General features: G+C 48.7%; 1 protein-coding gene across 1 annotated transcript in view; it reads right to left on the minus strand.

Moving 5' to 3' along the window:
• pcbp4 (poly(rC) binding protein 4) overlaps positions 1-11,945 on the minus strand; it is a 257,239-nt gene extending 245,294 nt beyond the window's left edge. Inside the window, exon 1 of the mRNA XM_072472067.1 lies at positions 11,922-11,945. The gene's annotated coding sequence lies outside the window, so the exon portion shown is untranslated. The remainder of the gene's footprint in view (positions 1-11,921) is intronic.
• Between the last annotated feature and the right edge of the window lie 2,263 nt (positions 11,946-14,208).

Raw genomic sequence — 14,208 nt, forward strand, 5'->3', positions numbered from 1 at the left:
CAAAATTGCTAATACATCCTTCCTCAGAACATCTACCTCCTCCAGCCTACCCGCCTGTATCACCCTCTCATCCTCAAAAACATGGCCCCTCTCCTTGGTGAACACTGAAGAAACGTATTCATTCAACGCCTCTCCTATCTCTTCTGACTCCATGCACAAGTTTCCACCCCTGTCCTTGACCGGCCCTAACCTCACCCTGGTCATTCTTTTATTTCTCACATAAGAGTAAAAAGCCTTGGGGTTTTCCTTGATCCGACCCGCCAAGGACTTCTCATGCCCCCTCCCAGCTCTCGGATCTGGATCTTCTGAGCTTCCGAAATTGGGTCTGGTGCAGACCTGACGTAAGCTTCGAAACAAGCTAACCAACGTTCAAAGTCCTTTTTGGCGTTGCTTGATTGTGGATCCAGCTGCAGACGATCCGGTTTGATGCGGAGGTCCATCTTCTGAAAACTTTAGTGTAATAAATTGATGCACGATCAATTGCACAAAGCCGAGAGCTGAATACAACTGAGGCTTTATTACACTAAGATGTGTGGCCTCCTACAGCAGCTGTCAAAATGGCTGCTGTATGGGGAGCACACATATTTATACTCCGCCTACTGGGCGGAGTCAGCAGGCAGGGACTACCCCGTACCTGTAGTACAGAGCCTTACCACACATCTCCTAATATATACAGCAGTGGTGATTACCATAATGGTTAGGGCTGGATAATGATATAAGGTGAAAGAATGAGCTGATTAAACTGGAGATTACTGGGGAAGCAAAGTCTCAGTTATCTAGGACAGCATATTAGCAATGACATCATTCCGTTCTTTAGTCAACAGCTCATGTTAATCAGAGCATCTCGTCAGGTTGAGCGACACAGGATAGCAGGTCACATCGCGGGTCAAACAAACGCTTATTCCCTTGCCGCTGAAGACCATAAAACCATAAGAAAGACATAACGGCACAGTAGCACAGTGGTTGGCACTGTCACTTCACAGCGCCAGGGTCCCAGGTTCCATTCCTGGCCTGGATCACTGACAGTGCGGAGTTTGCACTTTCTCCCCGTGTCTACATGGGCTTCCTCGGTGTGCTCCAGTTTCCTCCCACAAGTTAGGTGGATTGGTCATGCTAAATTATCCCTTAATTAACAAAACGTTAGGTGGGGTTCTTGGAATACGAGGATAGGGTGGAGGCCTGGGTTTAAGTAGGGTACTCTTTCCAAGGGCCAGTGCAGACCCGATGAGCCAAATGGCCTCCTTCTGCACTGTAAATTCTTTTTTTAATATAAATTTAGAGAACCAAATTCATATTTTCCAATTAAGGGGCAATTTAGCATGGCCAATCCACCTACCCTGCACATCTTTGGTTTGTGGGGGCAAAACCCACGCAAACACGGGGAGAATGTGCAAACCCCACACGATCAGTGACCTAGAGCCGGGATCGAACCTGGGACTTCGGCGCTGCGACATTGTAAATTCTATGATAAAAATAGGAACAGGAGTAGGCCGTTCGGCCCCTCGAGCCTACTCTGACATTTAATAGGATAATGGCTGACCCCACATTCGTCACGTCAATTCTCCTGCCCTTTCCCTATAACCCTTGATTTCCACACTGATCAAGAATCTATCTCAGTCTTAAATATACACAAGGACTCTGCCCTCACAGTTCTCAGTTGCAAGGAGTTCCAAAGGCTCACAACTCAGAGAAGAAATTCTTCCTCATCTCAGTCTTAAATGGGCACCCCTGTATCCTGAGGCCATGCCCTCTGGTCCTAGACTTTTCCATGTGGGGAAACATCCTCTCAGCATTTACCCTGTCAAGCCCTTCAAGAATCCTATATGTTTCAATGAGATCACCTCTCATTCTTCTAAATTCCAATGAGCAGAGTTTATTTATAATCTTTATTATCTCAAGTAGGCTTACATTAACCCTGCAATGAAGTTACTGTGAAACGCCCCTCGTCGCCACATTTTGGCCCCTGTTCGGGTACAAAGGGGGAGAATTCAGAATGTCCAAATTACCTAACAGCATGTCTTTCGAGACCAGTGGGAGGAAACCGGAGCACCCGGAGGAAACCCACGCAGACACAGGGAGAACGTGCAGACTCCACACAGACAGTGACCCAAGCCGGGAATCGAACCTGGGATCCTGGAGCTGTGAAGCAACAGTGCTACCCACTGTGCTACCGTGCTGCCATTAGTTCCAACCTCTTTAACCTCTGGTCGTAAGACAATCCCTCCAAACCAAGGATCATCCTAGTCAGCCTTCTTTGAACCACCTCCAATGAAATAATATATCTTTCCTTAAAAGGGGACCAAAACGTTGCAATACTCCAGATGTGGTTTTGCCAGTTCCTTGTACAGTTGCAGGAAGACTTCCCTACTACTGTATTCCAATCTCTTTGAAATAAGGCCAACATTCCATTAACGTTCCTGATTACCTGCTGCCCCGTGTGCTAGCTTTCTGTGTTTTGTGCGCAAGTAGCCCCAAGTCCTGTTGTGTTGCAGCTTTCTGCAGTTCTTCACGTTTAAATAACAAAGGTTCTTTTGTTCCCCCTTCCAAAATGAACAACTTCACAATTCCACTGCTTGTGACAGTGAATTCCAGGACCCACTGATTCGGCACCTCATTGAATCTTAAACAGCTCAACGTCATCTCAAATCTGGCTGTATACCAGATTATTTTAACTCATGACAGAGGCTTGTGTGAACCTATCAGACAATGTCCAACCTGGCGCTCAAATCCTTCCATAGCTTCAGCCCTCTCTATTAACCTGTAGCGCAACCTCCAAGCACTTCTGGCCTCTTGTCCATCTGGCGGCTATCCTTTCAGCTGCCTGGCTCCCAGGCTCTGCGATGTCCCCTTTGCCACTTCTCTCTCCTCTTTCAAAACCCACCTCCTTAACCAAGTTGCTGTTCACCAGATCTCATAGCCCCCAAAGTGAATCCGTGTCACATTTACAACACTCCAGTGTAGATGGTAGTTTTAAAAAATAAATTTTGAGTGCCCAATTCATTTTTTCCAATTAAGGGGCAATTTAGCGTGGCCAATCCACCTTCCCTGTACATCTTTGGGTTGTGGGGGCGAAACCCACGCAAACACGGGGAGAATGTGCAAACTCCACACGGACAGTGACCCAGAGTCGGGATCAAACCTGAGACCTCTGCGCCGTGAGGCAGCAGTGCTAACCATTGCACCACCGTGCTGCCCTGCAGTTGGTAGTTTTATCCCCTTGCAAAGTGCAAGCTGTATTATTCTGCCTCCGTTTCTAAAGCCCTTCAAAGGAGCGGCCATTTTGTAAAGTGGAGGAAGAGGATGAAGAGAGCTTCCTAAATCTGCCTCAGGGGGCCCGGAATTAGGCAGACTCTCCCTGTCCCTCTCTGGGTGTGAGAGGATCGTCTTACACGAGTGGATTGATAGGAGGAGGCAGCTTCCTGCCTTTTGTTCAATCAGTTCTTCGAAGGGAGCCTGCCGATGATGTCACCGCAGTCTGCCGACTGCTGAGCTCATTATCATTTCAATCCAATTTAAAGTTGAATCAATCTCGGTCAGCTCTGATTTGAGAAAGGACACTGCAGGATGCCAATCCTGTTCTCTCTCTTTAAAGTGTGCACTTGGAATGAGAATACGTAATTTGTCTCCTTGAGCCCATTCCGACCCGACCCCCGAGGTAAACTGCCCTCCCAAATTAGCGTAACATCTACCCAACCTCATACTCCCCCCTCACCACTGCCTAACGGAAAACTGGGAATGAGGAATAAATGTCATACTGACGAGCGATACACATACTGAAATAACAGATCAAAAAGTGGGGACATTGCAACAAGTGAAAAAGCTTCACGTGACGAGAGGGCAGGTGTTAGGGTGCGACAGTCAGATTTTGAGCGAGACGAGAAGTAGGCCTTCAGGACATAGTAATCTCTAGATTACTCCCATTGCCGGGTGCAAACGAGGAAGATAGGGAGGGTCCATGACATGGCACAGGAGGGAGGGCTGCAGATTCCTGGGAGACCAGGACCAGTTGGGGGACAGGGGGCAATTATTCAAACAGGAGGGCATACATCTGAACAGGACTGGGGTCAATGTCCTCGCACGGAGGTTCATTAGTGTGATTGTGGGGGGTTTAAACTAAATGGGCCGGGATGTGGACACCAGCATGTGAAACTTAGAAAGGGTAATGAGGTGCACAAAGGAGCGAGAATGTTGAACGGTGCTAGAGAAGGGAGTAGTTACATAATAAGTGCAGACTAAGAAGGACAATGAGCAATACAGACAGGTTTAGAATGCACACTTGCAAACAAAGTGTGACGAATAAGGCTAGTGAGCTACCAACACAAATAGCCACGTGGGAATATGAGGTTGTGGCAATGACAAACATGGCATAGAAGTGGTGAAAGCAGGGCTCCTATTACGGGGGTGCAAACAGCGAGGTGGGATGGCAGTACGGATTAGGAAAGACATTGTAGTATTAGAAAGAGGGGAGGTAAAAAGGGGAAAAATCTGTACAGCATGTATAGTTGATTGTTGGGAAGTATGTTTCCAGGGTGTTTACTTGCTGTAACCTGCTTTGATACATGTTTGTAATAAAATACATTTTTTTTTCCAAAAGAGAGGAGGCAAGGATAGAATTAATTTGGTTCCAGTTCAAAAGCAAGGAAGGTCTGGTAATAGGCCTCCAAATAGTGTGTGTGAGAGAGAGGTAGAGAGAGAGAGAGAGAGAGAGTGAGAAAGAGAGCTGGAGGACCAAATCTGCAGGGAAATCACAGAGATGTACAACTTTCGAGGTTGTTTGTAGTCCCCACTCCAAACCCCTTTCCTGAACTACTAACTCCATCCCTCTCCCTGGCACCAGTCTGACATTAAACCAGTCTGCTTGCAACCTTGGTGCCATATTTGACCCCACGGTGAGCTTCCGACCCATACTGGGATTGGCAGCAGTCCAGAGAAGGTTCACTAGGTTGATCCCAGGTAAAGAGTGGAGAGGTGGGAGTCATGTGACATAGACCGTTGGCTGTGGAATCATTAATATTGCCTTGCTGAACTGAAAACTCAGTCTGCCATTTTACCATCTAACTAGCAGCTTCACAGCAAAGGAGCTCTGCCCAGGTTTAATACCTGGCCCTAACTACACTGTTTCTGCTGAAAGTTATTTAAAAAAATAAATTTAGAGTACCCAATTTTTTTTTTCCCAATTAAGGGGCAATTTAGCGTGGCCAATCCACCTAACCTGCACATCTTTGGGTTGTGGGGGTGAAACCCACGCAGACATGGGGAGAATGTGCAAACTCCACACGGACAGTGACCCAGGGATGGGATTCGGACCCAGGGACGGGATTCGAACCCAGGTCCTCAGCGCCACAGTCCCAGTACTAACCACTGCGCCACATGCCACCCATTCTGCTAGAATTAATAGAAAATTGGATTACACCAAAACGAAGGGGGCCAGGAAATAAACCACTGCCAATAGAGAGGGAAGCAAATTAAAGCACCTTCCTGTTTACAGACAGGCGGTGAGAGGAGAAATTGGTGCGGTTTAAATTGAACACCCCCTTCTGTCTGTAATACTTGCCATTTATTTTTGTTTTTAAATTTAGAATACCCAATTCTTTTTTTCCAATGAAGGGGCAATTTAGTGTGGCCAATCCACCTACCCTGCACATCTTTTAAGTTGAGGGGGTGAAACCCACACAGACACGGGGAGAATGTACAAACTCCACCCGGACAGTGACCCCCGGGATCGAACCCGTGTCCTCGGCGTCATGAGGCACTTGCTATTTTAAGAGTATTCACCAGATTAATCTCTGGGATGGTGAGATGGTTTTAATGAGGAGACTAAGGGTTGGATTCTTCCGCCCCGCCACACAGGAACACCACGGGCAAGACACGGACAATGGAGGGGCTGGGCGGACGCGGCCGGAGAATCCCGCCCCAGGTCTATACTCCCTAATAGCTTCATAGAATGAGGGGCAACCTTATTGAAACTTGTGTGACAGACCGGATGTAGATGGGATGCTTCTCCTGGCTGGTGAGTCTAGAGGCAGAGGGCGCAGACTCAGAATAAAGGCCTGGTATTTAAGACTGCGATGAGGAGGTGCTTCCAGTTGTGACAGGTAGGGGGAAGGTCACACACAACGTTGCTCCCGCCATGGTCTTTGTTTTTTTGGACATTCTAACACGGTTCCCAAGGGATTTTGGTCATCAAAACCGGCCTATTGTATGGGATAAGGAATTTATCAGCGAAAATATTATGAAATCTATGAAGAAGGTTGGTGGTAAGAAGATTACAGGGGGAAATCCTTTGATGGAGCCAGTCAGCCCGCAAAGCTCAGCCCTGTGCCACCGTGCCGTACCATAGCTGGAATGGATGGGGGAGTGTCATTTTCCCTCAGTTCTTTGAGCATACACCCTGGGTGAGAGTTCCGGACAGAAAACAACGATTTTTCAGACTGGGGTTGGTCGATAGTGTTCCCCAAGGGTCAGTGCTCGCTTCACGGCATTTTTAAAATGTGTAACAATAAGCGAAGAAGGGAAATGAAGTGAAAGAGGAAAATAAGACTGGCAAAGAGAGAAAATGAGAATAAAATGATAATCAATTGAAAAGGGAACTTTGACCATCTTGTTGTCCCAGATGACCATAGGCCGCTTTCCCTTTTGAGGAGAGAGCTGACTGGTGGTGATTTAACCCGAGGATCAGCACACCTCAGGCGAGGGGCAAGGTTGAGAAGTCGGGAAAACCTTCTTGAACAACCTCCGCCGGTACAGGAATTGAATCCATCCGGTTAGCCTCGTTCTACATCACAAACCAACTGTCCAGCCAACGGAGCTAAAGCAGCCCCCACTTACAAACCAGCTTGTAAATAGCAAATGAATAGCAAGAGGTGAATTGAGTCCTACTAGAGGCAAATGTTCAGAGGCACAAGGAAAGGCTAGAATACTTAATAAGCATTTTGCATTGGTGTTTATGAAGGAAGGGTGCTGACAGAACATTGGTCAAAGTGGAGATGGTAGAGGTAATGGATGGGGTAATTGACAGGCAAAACGCATTGGAAAGGTTGGCTTTCGTGGAGACATTTCCTGATCCAGATGGAAAGAAAACACGAAATGGAGAAAGCAGAAGGGATCCAATCTTCCCTCGAAACAGGGAAGAGGTGCGCCAGAGGACTGGGGAGTGGTAAATGTGACTCCTTTATTCAGGAAAGGCTATAAGGTCAGTCCTAGTAATTACAAGCTGGTCAGTTTAACATCAGTGGTGGATAAGGTTTTTGCCATAATATTCAGGAGGAAATGAAAAACTAATTGGCACTTGGAAAGGTTGGAGTTCACTCAGAAGAACCAGCACAGATTTGTAAAAGTCAGTTCATACTTGACTAATCGAATTGATTTTCTTTGATGAAGTAACGGAAAAGGTTGATCAAGAGAGTGCAGTGGATGTTCTACATCTGGATTTTAAGATAGCATTTCACAAAATGAAGACATGAAGACAAAATTGTAACTCATGGAATGGAAGGGTCAGTGGCAATTGAATTAAAAATTGGTTTGAAGGGGTGGCATGATGGCACAGTGGTTGGCATTGCTGCCCTACGGCGCTGAGGATCTGGGTTCGATCCCGGCCCCGGGTCACAGTCCGTGTGGAGTTTGCGCATTCTCCCCGCCGTGTCTGCATGGGTTTCACCCCCACAACCCAAAGATGTGCAGGTTAGGTGGATTGGCCATGCTAAATTGTCCCTTAATTGGAAAAAAAAATAATTGGTTACTCTAAATTGATTTTTTTTTTTTTTTTTTTAAATTGGCTTGAAGACAGAAAACAAGTCACAATAGATGGTTATTTTGCAGACTGGAGGGCGATAGGTAGTCATATTTCCTCAAGGGACAATGCTAGAACAACAGCTTTTTAAATTTTATTTGTATGACCTTGGAATACGGAGTAAAATTAAAAGATTTGCTGACGATACCAAACTTGGAGGTATGGCAGACAGTGAGAACGATACTAATCAGCTGCAACAGGATGTAGATAGGCTGGCAGAGTGGGTAGACAAGTTGCAGATGGATTTTAATATAGAGTAGCGTGAGGTGTTGCATTGTAGAAGAAGGGATAGGAGGAGGCAATGTAGACCTTTTTTTTAAAATTTAGAGTACCCAATTCATTTTTTTTCCAATTAAGGGGCAATTTAGTGTGGCCAATCCACCTATCCTGCACATTTTTAGGTTGTGGGGGTGAAACCCACGCAGACATGGGGAGAATGTGCAAACTCCACATGGACAGTGACCCAGAGCCGGGATCGAACCTGGGGCCTCAGCACCATGAGGCAGCAATGCAATCCACTGCGCCACCATGCTGCCCCTGGGGCAATGTAGACTTAAGAATGTGCGGGGACAGAGGAAGTGCATAGATCTTTGAAGGTGGGAGGACACAGAGAGAGTAATTAGCAAAGCGTATAGGATCTGGAGTTTCATATAAATAAAGGTATTGAGTACAAAATCAGGAAAGTTATGCTGAACCTTTATAAAGTTTCTGGTTAGGCACCAGCGAGAGGACTGCCTCCAGTTCTGGCACTACACTTTAGGAAGGATGCAAAGTAGACTTTGCAGAATGATTCTAGGAATGAGAGATTTTTAGCTACATGGTTAAGTTGGAGAAGCTACGGTTGTTCTAATTGGAGTAAGGGAAAATGGCCGGGGGGGGGGGGGGGGGGGAGAGAGAGAGAGATTTGATAGAGGTGTACAAGATTCTGGCAGGTTTAGATGAGGTAGATAAAGAAAAGATATTTTCATTAGTTAATTAGAAGTAGGGGACACACGTTAAAGATTCTGAGTTAGAGATGCAGGGGCAATTTGAGAAATATTTTTTTATTTTGCACAGTGCGTAGTAATGACCTGGAACTCACTGCCTTCGAGGAGGGAGGAAGCAGAGACAATCCATTTGGAAAGAAAATCGGATGGGCACTTGAAAGAAATAAACTTGCAGGGCTGTGGGGATAGAGTGGGAGAATTGGCGCTGACTGGATTGTTCTCAAGAGCCGACATGGTCTTGATGGGTTGAACGACCTTCTATCATGTTGTAATGATTCTGTGACTATTAATAGAATCTACTGTCCTGTGGAAAATGCCTGGTATCTGCCTCCCGTGTTGTGCTGGGAGCCACAAGTTCACACTGCATTGGGATGGGCCTGGCTCTAACCCACCAGTGCCAGCTGCAGCGCGGTGGGTGGCTCTTCAACAAGACATTGGTTGAGCTGTGCCACTGCCTCCATCCCCCTGGCAACTGCCACTTTTGCCCCACACTCTGGATTCGCTCCTCCATTCATTTTTATTCCGATAAACCTCAGAAGACGCCTGGGGGTGGTTTTCTACATTAAAAGTGGCCAAAAAGAAATGTAAGTTGTTGTTGATTGATTTGTTGACGGGTCAGATTCATAAATAAAAAGGACTGGTATATATAATGCACCTCATCACACGCACACAAACAAACAACAGTAATTTATGAGGTGTGAAGCACTTTGATACGAAGTGATTGCTGTTTACGGACAAATTAGCAGCAACCAATTTTCACACAGCGTTTTACACAGCGTTTGGATGAAAGATCAAATATTCTGTCCCCGATAGCTCTCTGCAGTGTTCAAATGATCTTTAAACCTGTACAATGGCCTCAGAAGCTCCAGTTTGATGTCTGATCCAGACTGCAGCAGTCCTGACAATGCAGCACTCCCTCAGTACTGACATGTTAACCCAGGTTATGGACCCAAATCCTGGAGGAGTTCCTGAAGCCACAGCACTTCTGCTCAGAGAGAGAACTGATGATTCATCTTTAATCTTCTGTGAAAGCCTTGCGTGTGGAACTTTAGCAAATGCCTTCTAACATTCCAACTAAATTATATCCACTGATAAATTACCAGCATGACCTGTAACATCTAAAATTAATGTTGTTTGCTATTTATAGTCTCCAGCTTTGAAATATGAACACTGATCCCACACACTATCTTCCAGCTCACAAATCATACCTGTGCAAACTGCCATGTAATGCATTAATTTGTGCCTCACTCCTTCCATGGGACAGTTGGTCAGATCTGTCAGAGGCCGAGTGTTGGTCCTCAGATATGGTGGGGGCAGCCCAAAGACCTATCCTCACGAGAAGTTCTCAATAAACCAACTGAATGTACAGTTATTCAACCACAGGAGTGAGTCAACCACCAAAATTTTCCAACTCACCCACCCTGGGATTAACAGCACTTTGCAGGGAAACATTGGTCAGTCAATGATAGAGTGTAGGAGGGTGTCACTTGGTCCAGTGTGCCTTTAAGAGCACAGTGGCAAGGAAGGCTTGATACCCTTTTCCTTAGTGTTGCATCAACCCTTTTTTCTGATACAGGGCGCTCCCACTGTGCGTTCACCTCAACCTCAGTGTAGGCCATCTCTCATAGCACACAGTGCAACGGAACTGGAAAACTGGCTGCACCGCACAGGGACCTCCAGCATGAACTGGCCCAGACACAGCTCAGCATCAGAACTCAACAGGTTAAAATCCCTCAACACAATGTTTCTTCACAGCTCGATACGATAATTCATCTGAACATTATCCAGCAATGATGGACTAATACAAAACTTTTTTATAAACTGCTTTTAACATTGAAATGCATCCTAATGCGTTCCGCAATGGCACGGACGCACTCACCAATGTCAGATTAGCACACACTCATCCTTATGGTTTTACACACACACCACACAAAACAAGCTTAGAAAACTCTCTTGCTTGCCATCCTTTACACATACACACATTTAAAAGGAGCAACACACATTTAAAAGGAGCAGTGTTCACTCTGCCTCTCTCCTGACTAGCGGCTGTGTTGCTTCATGTGCTCTAACTGACCTCCAAGTGGGAGCCTAACAATGAGAGGACCTCAGAACCAGAACTGACCCTATCCTTACACCATAGACATCCGCATCACCCCCCCGCCCCCCAACTCTTGGACAGACTCCGGATGGTGATCAGGAGTGAAGACTGAGGTCAGATTTTCCCCACCTATACCCATGGCCACTAAAGCTAATTTTACCTCCCCCTCCGCCCCTCAAACCCAGCCCCCAATTGTATCTCTGACAAGTGTCCCCTCAACCCCCAGGCACCCAAAAACCCACCCAGGCCTTCACAAACCCACCCAGAAACCACAAACTCACCGGACACCCACTCAACGATCCAGCACCCACAAACCCACCCAGACACCCACAAATCCACCTGGGCACCCACTCACCCATCCAGGCCCACACAAACCCAGCCAGACACCCACACACCCAGCCGGACACCCACAAATCCACCTGGGCACCCACTCACCCAGACACCCACACACCCAGCCAGACACCCACCCAGACACCCACACACCCAGCCAGACACCCACACACCCAGCCAGACACCCACACACCCAGCCAGACACCCACACACCCAGCCAGACACCCACACACCCAGCCAGACACCCACACACCCAGCCAGACACCCACACACCCAGCCAGACACCCACACACTCACCCAGGCACCCACACACCCTGCCAGACACCCACACACCCAGCCAGACACCCACAAACCCACCCAGACACCCACAAATCCACCTGGGCACCCACTCACCCAGCCAGACACCCACACAGACACCCACTCACCCATCCTGGCCCCCACATACCCAGCCAGACACTCACTCACCCATCCAGACACCCACATACACACCCAGCCAGACACATACACACCCAGCCAGACACCCACACACACACCCAGCCAGACACCCACACACACACACAGCCAGACACATACACACCCAGCCAGACACATACACACCCACCTGGACACCCAGTGCCCTCTTTGGTCCAGGGTGAGGACTTGGGGATCAGAGCTCGGTCGAGACCGGGGCCAGGCGGGTCGGCCAGACAGAGCCGCGGAGACGGGAATCCGGACTCACCACAGCCGCAGGAACGAGTTCAGCACCGGGACCTCCGGAGGTATCCGCACAGGAAGATCCCAGGAATGCGCCGCGAATCTCCGCAATTCACCGGCTGCTGGCGGCGCTCAGCCAATCAGCGGCCGGCCGGCTGCTGCATCAGGGACCGGCAGGAGCCGGAGGCTGCGGCTTAAAGGGACCGCGTCCCCTCAGCAAACCCAACACTGATTAAAGGGACCGCGTCCCCTCAGCAAACCCAACACTGGTTAAAGGGGCCGCGGCCCTCAGCAAACCCAACACTGGTTAAAGGGGCCGCGGCCCTCAGCAAACCCAACACTGATTAAAGGGACCGCGTCCCCTCAGCAAACCCAACACTGATTAAAGGGACCGCGTCCCCTCAGCAAACCCAACACTGATTAAAGGGACCGCGTCCCCTCAGCAAACCCAACACTGATTAAAGGGACCGTGTCCCCTCAGCAAACCCAACACTGATTAAAGGGACCGCGTCCCCTCAGCAAACCTAAACTGCTTAAAGGGACCGTGTCCCCTCAGCAAACCCAACACTACTTAAAGGGACTGTATCTCCTCAGCAAATCAACACTGTTTACAAGGTTCCTTCTCCTCAGCAACCCATCACTGCAAATTCACATTGCTGAAAGGGATCGTGTCTCCACAGAAAAGCTTTCACTGATTAAGGGAACTCTGACCCGTCTGCAAACCCTAAACCCTTCAATGCTTAAAGAGGCCATATTTCCCCAGCAAACACCTCACTTCTTCAATGGGCTGCACCCCTTCAGCAAATCCATAGCCACTTAAAGCAGGGTTTATCAAAGTGCGGGTTGGACTCGTGGGTGGGTCGGGGGACGTGTCAGGAGGGTCACGACACAATAGATTACGTCATTCCCGTGGTGGTCCTGCCCGTGGGAGAAGCGCCCAACACTTTTACATTGAGAACAACAGCCGCTATCGCCTTTTAAATGAAAATAAATGAAGCTGTGTGGAGTCTTCCGGCCAGAAGCAGCAGCAGAGAGCAGGTCACGCGCCCTGCGCACGCACATGATATCAGGCGCCCTCCAGGTACATGGGGCGGGATTCTCCGAAATGGAGGCAGAGTGTTCGCGCCGTCGTGGACGCCGTCGAGTTCACGGCGGCGCGAAACGGCCCCTATCCCGACCGATTCAGGGCCCGATAATGGGCTAGGAGCGGCGCCGCGTCATTTACGCGCGCCAGGCCTTGGCGCCGAATAATTGCGGCGCTGAAAACATGACGCGGCCGGCGCCGCATAACTGGCGTCACCCGCGCATGCGTGGTTGCCGTCCTCTCCAAGTCCGCCCCGCAAGAAGATGTCTGACGGATCTTGCGGGGCTGCGTAAGAAAGGAGGTCCTCCTTCAGAGAGGCCGGCCCAACAATCGGTGGGCACCGATCGCGGGCCAGACCCCATTTGAGGCCCCCCCGGTACAGGATCCCCCCTCGCCCCACCGCAGGCCGCCCCCCCAGCGTTCCCGCGCTGTTCCCGCCAGCAGCGACCAGGTATGGACGGCGCCGGGGGGAATCCGCCGTTTTGGGCAGGCCGCTCGGCCCATCCGGGCCGGAGAATCGCGGGGGTATGGGTGTCTGAGGCGATTCAATGTACCGTGCCGTGCAAAACGCGATTGTGCTGATCTGGCCGCTTCCGTGAATCGCGGGAGGGCGTCGGACCGGCGCGCAGGAAAATTTGGCGACCCAGGCGATTCTCCCAACCGGCGTGGGAGCGGAGAATCGTGCCCATGTTTTTGCCGCCAAATCAAGGAGCAATGTTTCTTCCATTTTCCAGCTGCTGGCAAGCAAGGCAAGTGAACTGTGAAGATCAAGAGACAGCCATAGACTCAAATAGGCAGTTTACCTATTGGACAGGATCTCACAACAGAATCTGCTGGAGAGAACTGCTAGGGAGCCTCAATGGCAGGAGAGAGCAGTGTTAGTGTTAGCTCTGTACAGAGGTCCAGGGCCTCAGGTTAACAGTCTACAAAGAAGAAACTTAACTCAGGAACAAAGCAGTATAAAGATGATTTCTTGAGATATAATGTTGTCAATTGTGCCAATGCAAATATGGATGCAAAGCCCATGTGTGTTATTTGCAGGGAAGTACTGGCAAATGAGAGGAGAAGTTCAGATTTTGAAAGAGAAGCATTGGGTGAAAAATGTATTTTGAGGGTGAGACCCCAGAGTCAGTTATTAACTTAAATTAAAAGACTACACTGCTGTAGCTGACCTGTAATACCACATTAAAAACACCCCAAAATGGGCACAATGGTTAGCACCGCTGCC

The sequence above is a fragment of the Scyliorhinus torazame genome, chromosome 13 (assembly GCF_047496885.1).
Source record: "Scyliorhinus torazame isolate Kashiwa2021f chromosome 13, sScyTor2.1, whole genome shotgun sequence".
Lineage (NCBI taxonomy): Eukaryota > Metazoa > Chordata > Chondrichthyes > Carcharhiniformes > Scyliorhinidae > Scyliorhinus > Scyliorhinus torazame.